This window comes from Macrotis lagotis, chromosome 7 (assembly GCF_037893015.1).
Source record: "Macrotis lagotis isolate mMagLag1 chromosome 7, bilby.v1.9.chrom.fasta, whole genome shotgun sequence".
Classification (NCBI taxonomy): Eukaryota; Metazoa; Chordata; class Mammalia; order Peramelemorphia; family Peramelidae; genus Macrotis; species Macrotis lagotis.
This window is the reverse complement of record NC_133664.1, coordinates 74127595-74143931: the sequence shown is the minus strand read 5'-3', so window position 1 is coordinate 74143931 and position 16337 is coordinate 74127595. Positions and strand designations below refer to the sequence as shown.

General features: G+C 36.7%; 1 protein-coding gene across 7 annotated transcripts in view; it reads right to left on the bottom strand.

Moving 5' to 3' along the window:
* CCNY (cyclin Y) overlaps positions 1 to 16337 on the bottom strand; it is a 319673-nt gene that overhangs the window by 148805 nt on the left and 154531 nt on the right. The window contains exon 1 of one of the 7 annotated variants that reach the window (XM_074193199.1): positions 15711 to 16332. The exons of 4 other annotated variants lie outside the window; for them this stretch is intronic. The gene's annotated coding sequence lies outside the window, so the exon portion shown is untranslated. Of the gene's footprint in view, positions 1 to 11976; positions 14299 to 15710; positions 16333 to 16337 lie in introns of those variants that run through there. 2 more of the 7 variants (XM_074193205.1, XM_074193200.1) reach the window with 2 other exon arrangements.

Below are 16337 nucleotides of genomic sequence, written 5' to 3'. Positions count from 1 at the left end.
TTACCCTCCAAACCTGAAGATCCAAAGTCAAAAACCTGTCTCTACCACATTAGTTGTGTGTTCCTAGGAAAGTCACTTAATCTCATAGATACTAATATTTATATAGTTCCTTTGAAATTTCTTTTATAAAGAAACATCCTGGGGCAGCTAGGTAATAGAGCACTGGCCCTGGAGTCAGGAGGACCTGAGTTAAAATGTGAACACTTAATTCTTTCTTAGTTGTGTGTGACCTTGAGCAAGTCATTTAACCCCATTACCTCACAAAAATACACACAAAAAAAAATCCAAAAAATTCAAATTACTCCTGATGCTCCTTTCTAGGAAAACGAGCATCTTATACAATTAGAACACATTTAATATCTTAATAGGAAAAATAATGCCAATTTTGAATTGCAATAAAAGAATATTATTCACTCTCAAAATAGACACTTTTTTTAAATAGGATTCTGGAGAAGAATGATAAACATATCAAAATCCAAAGTCCCAAAGAGAAAGATTCTGACTTTTACATAATGTGATGACAGTTTGCTGGAATAGAAAGTGAACTGATGCGAGTGTCAGGAGATCTAGATTTAGTCACAGACCCTCAGCTCTTCAGTACCCCAAAAAAATGAACTAGAAGATCTCTAAGGTCTCTTTTCAATTCTCTTTATCTGTAAACCAATTCACCTGAAAAGCCTGAAATACCTACTGGAAAATCAAATTTCAGAAATACAGGCTTAGTATATTAAAAAAAACTGACCTAGGGAAGTATCTTGCATGAGCACTGGGTAAGTCATGTAAAATCTCTTAGCCTCAGCTTTCTCATCTACAAAATGAGGGTTTATAATAGTACCTATCTCCTAATTTTTTTGTTTCTTTGCTTTTTGGTTTTGTTTTTGCTGTAAGCTACATAAATACTAGCCATCATTATTTTCATACAATGAACATTACAAACGTCTTTTAATAGCTAATAAGACAAAAGGAGCTGTTATAAATAATTTTAAACATAGAGTTCCTTTTCCTTTTGTTTTAATGTCTTTGGGAGAGAAAGCAATTGCTTTATCAAAGGGTATGAAGAGTTTAATAGTCCTTTGGGTATAGTTCCAAATTGCTCTCATGAATGGTTGGATCAGTTCACAATTCACCAACAATACATTTGTGTCCTAATTTTCCAACATCCCATCTAACATCTGTGTTCTTGACCTTTTTTAAAGATATGTTTCAATTATTTGAACAAATCTTGATCAGTACCAGTATTTCTTTTTTTGTTTTTTTGTTTTTAGCAAGGCAATGGGTTAAGTGGCTTGCCCAAGGCCACACAGCTAGGTAATTATTAAATGTCTGAGGCCAGATTTGAACTCAGGTACTCCTGGTTCTCTATCCACTGCTCCACCTAGCCACCTCCAGTGCCAGTATTTCTTGGTCATTCCTCACCCCTCACAGAAGAAACATGTTTTATTTTTTCAGGATAAGAAATATGCTCATTTAAGATAAGCAATAATATGAATTTAATAAGCATTCACTTTGACCAGCAAGCACATACCACACACACACACACACACACACACACACACGGCTCTCAAGTGAGTTTACAATATAATCTACACAGAAAACATTTTAGATGCAGAAATAGTTTTACAAATCTTCAATCTCCATTTTCAAATTCATAAGCTCTTATGAAGGATGCTACTTCACTAAGAGATGACTTCTACTACATGGTATCCTAGCCAAGTCAAAAGATGAATACTGGAATTTCATTAATAAGTATATCAAGGAGAGTTCAGACAAAAACAAGCAATTATAAATGAATTTTTAATTTACTCTACCAATATTACATTAAATTCCACCAAGACTTATATGTTCATAAAAAGTGAAAATAAAAAAAGAGAAAGAAGTAGCAATATTTACTCATTCAGAGTTATGAAAATTGTTAACATAAAAACAGTTGAAATAAACAATTACATAAATGGATTTATGTTGGACATGGGGCAAGCAAGGTCTAAGGGGTTTATCCTCAATACCAACAAAAATGGCAGATAACACTCCAGTGCCAAGAGCTTTATCTGCAACATCAATAGCAAAAACATACAAGATTATAACGAATAATAATGTAGCAATTTAAATGTTCTGCAGACATCATCTGGCTTACACACACACTTTACAAACCCAATCACCATCACCATAGACACTTTTTAAAATGTTCAATTACAAAAAGTTAAACTTTGTTTAACAAAGATTCAATTTACATAACTTTTCTGAGAACATTCAAGTTATTACTACTTCTGAACTAACAGCAAGTAGCACCAGTGAGTGTGAAAATCCTATTTTCCTACTGAATTACATTATAATTTTACAGTTATCTTTATTTTCTGTTTTAATTTTAATTGGACAAAGCTACTAATACTTGATTTTTTAATTTCTCCAACTGATTTCCACACCTTCCTCTCTGAAAAGTACTTCAGTACATGAAGTTCACTATTTTTGGATTGTATTGACATTCTACTTGTAAATCGAGGGGTTATTCTGTAATGCAAAAAAAAAAATCAACCCTGCTCACATTATCCACTTGGCAAATCCTATTTTTCCAATACATTACTGAGTCTTATTAAAGCAGATGGATTTTATTTATAAGGAAGAAGAGTGGGATTATTACAAATGAACATTCATGTGACCTGTTCTCCCAGGGTTACTTTTATTTTCCTTAGAGTCACATATAAATGTGAGCCATCTCTGTAATGTGAGAGGTAGCAAAGTGCAGTGGATACACAACTAGCCAGTATGTTTCTGGGGAAATCATTTAACCTCTGTTGGTCTCATTTGGGGCAGCTAGGTGGCACAGTGGCTAGAATGCCAGGCCTGGAGTCAGGAAGATTCATCTTCATGAAATGAAATCAAGTCTCAGACACTTACTAGCTGTGTGACCCTGAAAAAGTCATATTACTCTGTTTACCTCATCTGTAAAATGAGAAGGAAATGACAAACCACTCTAGTATCTTTGCCAAGAAAACCCCAAAGACTCATAAGAGTCTTTCTTTACTTAAATGACTGAACAACAGCAAAAACAACAAAGGTCTCAGTTAAAATAGAGATTTAATTAAATGACCTCTAAGGTCCCCTACACCTCTCAATCTTCAGTTAGTTTTAGCATTTAAGATCTTTAATACCTTGGTTTTAATGTCCTTCTCCAGTCTTAACACATTCTTCCCCTAATATATTCTGTGTTCCAGTCTTTTTTGCCTTGGCATCCCAGGCCTGAAATTCAGCCCCCTCCTCCTCTGTTTTATAGAATCTCTAGCTTCCTTCAAAGCCCAGTTCCCAGAGCTCAGAGCCCCCCCCCCCCCACTGCATGAAGCTTGCCCTGATGCCCCTAGCTACAGGAACCTGATCCCAGCCCAAAATTATCTTGTATTTCATTGGTATATAATTGCAGGTGTATGTGATTTTTTCCTTGAGAGAGTCCATGTTCTTTAAAGGCAATGATGATTTCATTTTGTCTGTCTCTCCAGGACCCAGAATGTAGTAGACACTTAAAGGGTAGATGATATAATAAATGATCCAAAAGGATGCCAAGCCTCATGAGGTCTTATTCCAATTTAAACATTTTGGTTAGGGTCAACATGGTTTACTTGAGTCCAGATTAGTAGGCCCTTCCAGAACGCTCAATGACCTAGTATCACCTTCAAGAATCCAGCATGGTTTCCTTACTACACTGAAGCAGGATTTTGTTAGGGCAACTAACAATGTGATAAAGTGGTATAAAACACCAGTTCTGAAGTCAGGAAGATTCATCTTCCTGAGTTCATTCTAGCCCCAGATACTTACTATTATCACCCTGGGAAAGTCACTTAAGCCTGTTTGCCTCAGTTTCTTCATTTGTAAAATGACCTGGAGAAAGAAGTGGCAAACCCCTCCAGCTTATCTTTGCCAACAAATCCCCAAATGGAGTCATGAGGAGTCAGACAAGCCAGGAAAACCACTGAACAATATATGTAGTTTAGAATCTAAATGAAGCATATCATGGTGATATGCATTCCCTGAGAGAGCCTAGGGCGTCCTGGAACAATAGGAAACACACCAAAAAGCAGATGAAATGTCCCCAAACCTCTAGAAGTACTGCCATAATTGGCAAGACAAGAGGCAACTACAAAAACTAAGCAAGGCTAAAATGAGCAGTAAACAGTTTAGTTTAGGGATGTGGGATTCATAATTAAAAAGGGTTTTTTGTTCCCATGGTATACATGAAGATAAAAGAAAGTTCCCCTCCTCATGTACTTCCTGGGCAAAATGTTCTTTTTAATACACAAATATAACAACAATGACAGTTCACATTCGTCTTGTAACATGAGAGAGCAAGACTCAAAGGCCCCTTTCAGCTCTAACCTATGTTAAACACTGAGAATTACAAATGCTTTCCCCATATCAATCACGCTCAGGATAACCACAGCATCAGAGACTTTTTTTTATTTTTTATCATTTTATTTATTTATTTATTGATATTTTATTTTTTCAAATTACATTCAAAAAGATTTTTTTTAAATTTTGAGTTCCACATTCTTTCCCTCTTTTTTTCTCCCTCCCTCCTCCACTCACTGAAAAGGTAAGCAATTTGATATAGGTTATCCATGTGCAGTCAATGCAGAGGATAAAGCCCTGGCCTTGGAGTCAGGAGGATGGGAATTCAAATCCAACCTCAGATATTTACTAGCTGTGTGATCTTGGGTAAGTCAATTAACCCTAATTGCCTTCCATTCAGTCATCTCCAGTTGTCCTGATTCCTATCTGGCCATTGGACCCATCTGGACTCTGGAGGCAAAAGTGGAGCTGGTGACTTGGCACAGCATCCCCTCACTCAAATCCAATTCATGTACTTGTCTTGACACAATCTCCTTGATGTCATGATCTTCTTCAAGAATGAAGAACAATCATTATTATTATACAAAACATATTTCCCTATTATGTTGGAAAAGAAACTACAAACCAAACAAAAAAGTTTGCAAACAGTGCTTCAATCTGCATTTGGCCTTCATCAGTTCTTTCTCTGGAGATGGAGAGCCTTTTTCATCCTAAATCAGCAACATCACATATTTAGAGATGGAAGGAAACTTAAAAGAGCTTCTCATCTAATTCTATCCTTTTAGAAAAGAAGAACTGACACTGGTTGGAGATTTGCACAAGGTCACATGGATATTAAGCAACAGAACCACAATTCAAACCAATATTCTCTGAGGCTAAACCCATCACTCTTTCCATAGAATCCTACTGCCTCTTTAAGAATCTCAAGTATCACCCTCAATTTACTGGTGAAGACAGTTGTGACTCAAAGAGTAAGTGAACTGCTTAGATAGAGTCACTTGCCCAATTAAGTGTTGGAATCAGTCCCCACACTCTGATCAAGTTTTTTGACTCTAAAAGCAATGATTTATCCATCCATTAAATTACAGTTTTTGTTCTTAGGATCTGGGCCAGCTCCCTCACAGGCAGAGGAGATAGTTACCTACTTTAGAATTACCTTACTTTAGGAGGGCAATTTCCCCCCCTGAGGAACTTTTGAAAAAGTTTTTTAATGTTATTATCTTTATTTTTAAAGTATAAAGGCATTTCCAGGCCTTCCCATTATAAATGGGAAACAAACCACACTTCAAGTATTAATCAGATGTACCAGGGGGTAAAGCTTTTGAGGGGCCTAATGTTGGCAGAGAGTCTGGAAGGCAACTAGTTAGTAAAAGAAACCTAGAAGGGGGCACCCTTGCTAGATGTGGCTATAAATACGGCAGATGCCTATAAATAACCCCTCAGTCAAGATGCAGAGGAAGGGCACTGCCTTCTTTGGTTACAGATTGCATTTGTTACTACTTTTCTCCTTGAAGGCTATTATTCTAAGATACTGCTAATTTAGAATTACACCAATACACTGCGAATCTGAGATTTCATCAGTGTAAAGAACTCCCTCTATTGATGTCCAGGTCTATGACATCTAAGTCATAGACACAAGACTAGGAAGTGACCTGAGTCACATGATCAGCATCAGAGGGTAGTGAATGTCAAAGGCACAGGTCTTCATCTACCCTATCCCCTATATATCAATCTGCTTCCATTATGCAAAAGGATTTATATACAACTACTTGAAGAAGAAAGAAGATAAAGACTATGTTTTGCTGCATGCAAGTCAAACTCACTTTCCCCAACACCCATCTCCTTTATGGTCCAGAATTGAAAGGAGAAGTAAAGTTGCTATCCAGTAAAATTATATTCCATAAAAATTCAGCAACAGAAAGAACCCAAGTTGGTATTCCTAGGTTAGAGAAAATGCTCTATTACAAAGGTGAGCTAAGTAGGAGGAAGGAAGAAGGAAATCAAAATAACTAAGAAACAAAAATAGTTTTTAGACAATTTAATGCTTTTGTCAGTTCCAGTTCTATGTTTCATAGTTGCTGGTCAGAGCTGGGTGGCAAAAAATTATTCTATGGCAAGAAGCCTAAGTTTACACTCACATAAAATAAACACACAGAGAAAATATATTTTTTGAAAAGAGATGGCTGTTAAAATTGGATGAAAGTAAATGAAATATAAACTGTTATATGTGCCAAAGCAAAATTTACAAAATATTGTTCTTTTACTCTTCCTTCTTAATCCTTTGGTTTCAAAAATAAATGGATTCTGGCTGCTAAAGTCATTATTAGCAAGAAGAAAGGAAGAAAGAGTATGGGGAATGAATATTAAACTCTACAAATCCTGCTACCTTCTGGGACAGCTAGATAGTGGATAAATATACCAGCCCAAGAGTCAGGAGGACCTGAGTTCAAATGCAATCTCAGACACAATACCAGTTGTGTGACAACCTTGGGCAAGTCACTTAACCCCATTGCCTTGCAAAAAAAAAAAAATCCTCCTAACTTCCTACCAAAAGATACCATTATGAGCTTTTTTTAAAACTTCAAAAAATTATTGTTTATTTTTCAAATGACCAAGATAAATGTGCCCTATGAGGTTCTGGGAACTTTAGAGTTACTGGTCTACTTTGGCAAAACCCAAACCTGAAGTTTCTCAATAAATCTCTGGGCAATGGCAGGAAAAGAGCATAATGGAGTGTTAAGTACACAAGCTTTACATTTAATATGATTTTCCATTTGTTTACTGGTCAATATATGCAAATATATAAAACATTCCAGTGTGACAAAAAATTTAACTCCTGGAAGTTAGTAGGACATCTGATGGTGGTTGTTGTCAATTGTTTCAGGCATGTACAATTCTTCATGAGTCCAATTGGGGTTTTTTGGCAAAGATAATACTATGATTTGCCATTTCCTTCTGTAGTTCATTTTACAGATGAGGAAAGTGAGATAAAATTAATTGATTTTCCCAGGGTCACAGAGCTACTAATCATCTGAAGCCAGATGTGAACTTAAAAATATGAATCTTCCTGACCTTCTATCCACTGTACCACCTAGTTGGACCACTTAGTAGAACATAATGCAACCAAAAAAAGAAAACAAAGCAAATGAGAACTAGCTGTGGCTTTTCTTTTTTCTTGGCTATGTTTTCTGTCCCAGTAAAATGTGGCTTTTACAACACAAGCTCTTTGTCTAGACTGCTAACCTAGGACAAATTAATTTTCTATGACAAAGGCTCCCAGCAGAGCAAGAATAGGGGCTCTAGTCAATTATTATTAATTATTATTGATAATACAATAGTTGTAGTCATTGTAGTGGAAGAAATAAGAGGAAGAAGAGGAAAGAGGAGGAGGAGGGCTAATACTAATAGCCAATAATTATCCTGATAATAAAAGTAGTAATAACAACAGCGGCAGCCAGCATTTATATTGTACTTTTAAAGGATTGCAAAGCACTTTACAAATATCATCTTGGATGAGCCTCACAAGAACCCTAGGAAATAGGTACTATTCCTGTCCCCATTTTATAAATTAGGAAACTGAGGCAAATACTAAGTGACTTTCCCATATCTTCAAGTTAGTTACTGAGAACAGATTTGAACTCAAGTCTTCCTGACCCCAAGCCCAGTGCTCTATCCTCTACTCCATTTAATTGTCTATTTAAAAAAAAGCATAAAATAAAGCATAATTAGAATTCCTTGGGGGGGGATCTAAATCTATAAGGTCAATGCCTGGGACAAAAAAAAAAAAGCAAAAACCTGCTGAGAATAATAATGTAGTCAAGTGAAATCCTCTGGTACGATTCAGACTGAGTATTTAAATATAGAAAGACCTTCTCACTTTGTTACTCCTTTCAAAAAAATCACTGTGGTCACATTTTTTAAATCTAAGGAGAAAAGCCCTGTGACAGAAACAGGTGATGAGGATAAATCAAGCAACTGTAATAAATCATGTGCTTAATAAATGTTTTCTGCTCCCCAAAACTTCAACTGTCTTTTTTTAAAAATGTATCAGGGCAACATCTGGAAATGAACTACATTTCACATGAGCTTCTGGACCCCAAGGGGGCAGGTCTGATTTAAATTCCTAAAATCCCAATTCCAGTTCCATACTGAGAGCCCCATACTTCCTGGTGACTGTCCCAAGGCACAGTCTCTGTTGGAAAGGAGGTTTCTGAGAAGAAAGGCACAGTAAAAGAGGAGACCATGGTGAGGCTGTTAGTAGAAAAAGGTGCCCCATAATCCAACAGTGGTCAGGTCTGTTTGCTGAAAACTAGCTGTTGGCAAACTAAGGACCTGTGACTGTGACCAATACAGTTGAAAGCAGCAGACTTTATGAACTGGGGGGATTCAGATGCTACAAGAGCAAATCTTCCCTCCACCCCTTGGTCAAGTCACAAGAGAAACATCTGCTGCTCTCCCTTTCTAAAATGTGAGTTTGGGGGTAAACTGCTTCTCACATCATTTCTCTTTGGGTTGAAACTAACTGATTGTGTTGACTGCTTTTCTTTTTTCTTGGCTATGTTTTTGTCCCAATCAAATGTGGCATAAAAACCACAAGCTCTTTGTCTAGACAGCTAGCCTAAGACAAATTAATTTTCAATTACAAAAGGCGCCCAGCAGAGCTAGAGTAGGAGCTCTAGTCAAATGAAGTAGGTATACCTCCATTTTACCCCCTCCCTTTTTTAGGAGTTCATGAGAATCTAGTGTTGAGTAGGATATGGGTTACATTAATTCAAGCATTTTCAATGTTAACATTTCTCTAAGTAGTTAAATATGCCTCTTCACAGTTTTTAATCCAGTGTGCTAAAGACTCCAGGCTGAATACAGAATGATGTAAGAATCCATGTCACATAGTTGATACCATCTTTCCCAAGCTATTCCTTCTATGAGGATATCCGCCACCACCACTCCTGCCCAAGAATAGTCTTCACAAGATGTTGACAGAGACAAAGGTATTCCATTTGGCTCGATAAGTTTCCTTCAAGGAAGGCATCATAAATAAAAGAAAACAAGCAGAAGTTGTTTAGACTGCTAACACCAGATGTCATCATGATGGAATGACTGAAGACAAGCACATAAATTTACATAAGCCCAATATATATATATATATGGAAAATCCTTAAACTAATACTAAAGAAAGATAGAAATTATTGGAAATAAAAACAATATTGGTACTAACTCATCAAAAATTATGGTTTTATAAAATAAGTTCTCTAAGGCATAAACTGACCCAAGTAGGGCAAGGCAAATGATACTGAGTATTTTGAGTGGGTTTTTCAACATGGGCCAGGACTATGGGAAAGCTGAAATTACAAAATTGCCTGTGGGAAATCACACATGAGCTACACCACTTAATATTCTCATACAGAGGAAATAAGTCTAAAAGCAATTCAGAGAATTTAAAAAAAAATCAACAAATGTTTTCAGAAGCAGACGGTATAGATATGTCTATCTCTCTCTCTATATATATATATACATATACACACACACATGTGTATGTATGTGTGTGTGTGTGTGTGTGTGTGTGTGTGTGTGTGTGTGTATCAAGGCTCTGTTGGGTACTGGAGAAGCCACTGAAGAGCAATAAGTATTCTAGCTTTGGTTGTGAAGGGAATACAGCACTGGATTTAGAAGCAAGAAGACCTGAGCTCAAATCCTACTTCAGAAACTAGCTGTGTGACCATAAGCAAATTACTTAACCTATCATCCTCAGTTTCCTCCTCTACAAAATGAGGGAGTTTCAACTACAATAATAACTGACTCTAATATGACTCTGAAAAATTTACAAAGTACTTTTAGAAAGTGACTGACTAAAAGTCACACCACTAGTATATGGTATAGACCCAAATGAGATCCAGTTCGCCTGATTTCAAATACTGTAGACTTGCTACTATAGCACATTTCCACCATTAATTATATCTTCCACAAATCTGAAGAATACATTCCTAAAAAGAGAGTATCGGGAAAATGAAATGGCTAAGGAGACAAAGAACCTATGATAATAAATATATATGCATATATGTGCTAATATATTTACATACACACACATAGACGTATACGCCAAAAAATAATAATACTAATCACAGTAACTACTCTAGTAGTCCAAGTATTTAACTGCTGTGTGCACATGGTTAGTTCCTATTATGATACTTATCAAAAGTAACTGGAGGGGGCAGCTAGGTGGCGCAGTGGATAGAGCACCAGCCCCTGGAGTCAGGAGTACCTGAGTTCAAATCCAACCTCAGACACTTTCTAATTACCTAGCTGTGTGGCCTTGGGCAAGCCACTTAACCCCATTGCCTTGCAAAAACCTTAAAAAAAAAGTTATTCTGAGGAGCTAGGACAACCCTAGGAGACCAACTATGGACAATGCTATACCCATCCAGAGGAAGAAAAACAAAACAAAACAAAAAACCTACAGAATCTGAATGAACACTGTGTTCACTTTTTAAAAATTTCTTATGTATTTCTTTCCTATCTCATGGTTTTCTCTTTTCCCTTAATCTTAATTCCTCACACTAAAAATGACTAATCTGTAAACATACTAAACACAAATGTGTATGTACATTATTCACCTGACTATTAGAAATTATGTAACTTTAAAATATGCATACCACATGGATGAATATTGAAAAACGTTCATAACATATAACTGGAAAACTAAAATAAAATAAATTGGAAAAAATATTCTACATCTTTCAAATGAATATGCCTCAAGCCAAAACAACTAAAACCCCTGAAAGGCAATTTCATTATAGTCATTTCTGCAGATGTATAACTAGCTAACCTCCTTATCTTGTGCAAAGCTCCATGGTCTGTTCTGACTTCCTACTCAAAATCACTCAAACCCTTGGATTTTGATGAACCTTAAAACAACATGATTTCTTATCTGGTTTTTGATTAGCTGGGAGGTACAGTATATAGAGTTGCAAGCCTGGAGTCAGGAAGACCTGAGTTCAAATCTAGTCTCAAGATACTAGCTGTGTGACTCTGGGCAAGTCACTTAACCTTGTTTGCCCCAGTTCCTGATCTGTAAAATGAGCTGGAGAAGAAAAACCACCCCAATATCTTTGCCAAGAAAATACCAAATGAGGTCATGAATAGTCAAACACAACTGAAATGAATGAATAACCAAAAACCTCAATATTTGCCCATCTTTCCACCTTTGTTTGTCTGGGTAAAAGATAGAAGAAACCTCTCAGTACACTAATAAGTGACAAATAGCAGCTGCATTTGAAGAACAGGACGGCCTGTCTGATACTCTCCAAACAAATTACCTAGGGAAACAAAGACCAAATCACTTGCCATAGGGGACTCGAGAGATCATGAAGCTGCAGGGACACATAAAGCAACTACCAAGCTGCCAGCATTAATATGGCAATAAGTGTGCACCACCCTCCTGGAACATGGGTGAAGTTGTGGCAAACTCTCTGCAAAGTCAATCACATGTAGGCACAAATTGGTGTTACCTCTACCGTTCTGCCTGAATGAGGTGTATCACTATCACCCAAGCAACAATGAATAAGGACACAGTAAGATTCCCTTCCCTTCCCACTACAGTCCTCAGACCAACCAATCCTCCCATACCATTCAACAGCCCACCTATTCTTGTGCTTCTAGAGGGCCCTCGGTATTGCAGATCCGAGTTATGGTGAACTTGAAGACCAGAAAATGTTATAAACTCTGTCCTGACCCAAATCCCATGCTTCCCCAGTGGTAGTTAAAACATTCAATGGGCACCAAATTTGGCTCAGACAAATGACACAAGAGACCAAGCCCTTGAAGTTCAGAGTGGGGGAAACATTATGAGGTATAACCACTCCCCCCCACCTCTCTTCCCAGTGATACTGAGGACCAGTTAGCTGGTGCTGCATCATCTCCCTGGATTATGGCATTCACAGAAGATCATGTTCAGCTACATACACAACTTTATAGAAAACTATCAGACTAGGTAAGATATGATAGTCCTAGCCTTGGAGCAAAAACTGAAAGAATAGGTCTCATCCATTCCTCTACCTCCTTTTACTGGAGTCTTGGTGTTATTCATTAAAAAGAAGGGGATGTTAGACTGTCACAATTATAGAGCACTCAATGTCATCACTATCTAGAACTCTCCAGGTCATAAATAAGCTCATGAAGTTCTCAGAATAACCTCCTCTCCTTCAGTACACCCCCAATGACTTACATAAAGATGGGAATCAGAAGACATCCTGACCTTGTATGGCTTAGAATATGAGACTTAACACTGCTTGGTTTGTACTGTATATCTGCCATTTTTCAAAGGGACACAGAATGTGATAGCTTATATTCACCTATATCTGCCCTTAATTCCATGGGCCTGCCACCACCACCAACAAATTGGTTCAAATTGACCTCACCTCCATCCTGGGATAAGACTTGAATCTATAGCATCAATGGCATATGGAACTCATGAGTGAGAAAACTCGTTCTGCCAATGTAGGTTGGTACCTTCGCTTTAATTTACAAGCTTAAGAGAGATGACTAGAGAATGAGACATGACTTGCTTGGTGTTACAAAATCAATATATGTCAGAGATGGAACTTGAGTTCAAGTCTTCTTGGATCTACTAATCACTACATATTGACTTTCCCTCTATTGGTAACTGTGGTTGAAGAGAAACAAGAAAGAAGGGGAAAGGGAATAGGAATGGAATAAGCATGTCTTACCTATTACATGATAGGAAGGATGTTAAGTGATCACTCAAAAATCTCACATTTGATTCTCATAACAACCCTGGGAGTTAGGTGCTATTATTCTCATATTACAATTGAGGAAATTGAAGCAAACAGGGTAAGTGACTTGTCCAGGGTCATACAGCTAGTAAGTAAAGCTGGATTTGCAATTTCTGACTTCAGATCCAGTGCCCTACCCATTGTGCCATCATAAGGAGAAAGAATACACAATTTAGTAAATTTTCCACTCAAAAAAGCAATGAACTTGTTCCCCAATACCCAATGGATTGGAAAGAGAACATGCCTGAGGAGACATGAATACCCCAGAACTAAGACTTTTTTTCTCAATTCCATCCCCTCAAGTCAAGGTCTCAAGATCAGTAATGTAATCTAGGCAGAAGGATGACATTTTAGATCACAGACACAATGGGGAAGAAGGCAGTCTATGACCACATAGACACCTGACAAAAGCAAGAACATACATCATCATTGCCATAATATGCCAAAGTCTTGGGGAAGCAGAATCCCTTACTTCTGGAAGTCTTTTGCCTCTAGATTCTAGACCTCCCCCAGCTTGAAATCTGCACTTCCTGATTCCATTAAAGTTGCTTGGATTTTGACATTCCTGTTAAATCAATCTTCTGGATGATACTTAATTTGGAACCCACCATCTCTTCCCAGATGGTAGGAGAGGGAAAGTTTCATTAAGTCTCAGGGATCTGATTAAGTACCAACAGATTTTACACAGCACCAAGATGAGTAAGTTAATCATAATTCTTTATCAATGTAGCTCTTCAAAGAAACTTTACCAGGCATTTTCACAAAATACCAAAGTGTGGCACCTATTTTCTCCTATTTGCTATCTTCATTTTTGTGATTTCAAATGAATCTACATTTAAACTAAACTTTCACTCAAATCCACAAAAGCAGCAACAAACCTGAAATTGAGAGAACAAACTCAATGGAAATATTTTTTTAAATTAAATCAGATTACCCACTTCTGCCAAGTATATAAAGAAAAACTCTAGAAGTTAAGTGGGCAACATTCAAGTTAATATGATTTGACAGGCTCATTAGCACAAGGAATAAGTGTCTGTCAGCCAAAATAATCCAATTAACAATGCTCTAAAATCACAAGGACATAAATTTCACTTTCTTTGCATATAGAGGGTCATGTCTTTTTTAAAATTAAATTTTTTTGTTTAAGAAAATGACACAAATGTTAAACGTAAAGAAGTAATGATAATAAAATATTTAATAATATACTTTAATATAAATTTAATACTAAAATAAATTAATAAATAATAAAATAATTAATTGAAATTTAAAAATAAAGAATTTAAAATGATAATTAATAATAAAATACTTTAATAAAGTATTTAAATACAATGAATACACATTGTATTCATGTTATCTAGACTCTGTCTGCTACCCAAGGACCAGCCCCATTTCAACATTCATCAACCTTCTGGCAGCTTGCCACGAGGTGATGAATGGAGCCATAGCAATGCATGAAACAATGACATACAACAGAAGGGGATTATCATTGTTCAGACTTCAAGTGAAGTATTCTCTAATATCTGGTGATCCCTATTCATGATTTCATAGGGGAGGAGGGGAGAAAGATAACGTATAATATAGAGATCCAGAACTATTATAAAGGGGGGAGGGGGGGAAGAGTGAGGGAGCGGGGGGGGGGGGGGGGGGGGGGGGGGGGGGGGGGGATGCACACCCAACTGGGGTTTATTATTCATTTAGGATTATTTTGCAAATATCATTGTCATCTTTCACTGCCTTCTAATCTGATATCATGGCTAAACTTAATACAAGCAGCAAAAATTAACCTTATTTACATAGGTTAATTATAATTCCTGTGAAAATCGTATTCTTTACTGAATTACTTTTTAAGATGAAGAAAACAAGACATCAGGTTTATAAGTCAAGGTAGATCTACCATCATGTATTAATTTAAATTAAAATCAGCTACACCATATGTCTTTTCACCAAGCTTGAGAGAAAGTTCTAGATTCATGTCTAACAATGTATTATTTAATCTTTCTGTTTCCACCCCCCATAGTGTGTGGCATACTTTGCTGCAGTGAATAGATTTATAAAAAATTGTATTATTTTTTTCTCTTAAATTAATATTAAATGTAAGACCCCCTTAAGACACTGATAAGCTCATGAGACCAATATATCTGAATTGCAAAAGTTTTAAACTGATTAGGGGATAAATAAATATATGTCACAAAGCCTTTAATAGTAAGAGTATGGGGCTGGAGATGGAAGACCTGAGTTTAAAACTCACCCCAGAAACTCTGAAATTTATTTTCTCTATAATCCCACAGGCAAGTCACTTAACATCTGGCTAGAGTTTATTTATAAAATGGAGATAGAGAATAGGAACATCATGAATCTCAAATGACAAAATGTGAAGAAATAAAGCATTTAACAAACTTTAAATCACAGTCTAGATGATTTAAAAGTAGTAACTCCCAATTCTAAACCTCTTTAGTTTAATATTAGGTCAAACAACATAGACTTTTCATTATTTTTAAGTTTTTCATTGTTTAAAAAAATTTGGCTATAGAAATAGGAAATGATGACTTTTGAAAGGAAAAAAAAATAAATCAAACCTCTCACCATGATTCATTCATTCATTCCCTGGCCAACAAGTCCTTCCTTTTTAGAAGTGATTTTACCTAAAGCAGAGGGAGGGAACATTTCATGGATAATTTGCTCCCACTGGCAGCTGCTCACAGGGTCAGCATGAAGGACTGTGGCTGTTGCAGTCTGGATCACAAAGCAGTTAGCTACAGTTGCCATCCCTAGTAATAACCCTTCCTTTTACTTTCAGCAAATGAGGTCAGTACTAGTTGGTTCTTTTCCAGTTTTACCCAAGTCTTCAGAGGAACTCCCAGCTGGCATCATAGATCTCCCTTCTCCCCATCTCCACCAAGAAAAAAGAAATCTTTCATTCAAATTCCTCGAAACATTACTTCCTCTTCTGATTATATAGCTAGCTGACAATATAATCATCTCCATGTCAAATTGTAGCCTGAGGCCCCAAAAGGCTGGAAAATAATACTTTGATGGAGACATGATCTCATTGATAAAGTAGCAACTGGCATGGGAAGGGGGCTCAAATTCATGCCACAGAAGGATTAGTTGAAAAAAGGATAACTTTTTAATCCTGGAGAAGAGAAACCTTGAGGGGAAGGAAGGAAGATGGATGGGAAATGAGAACCATCAAATATTCCCAGAATAAAG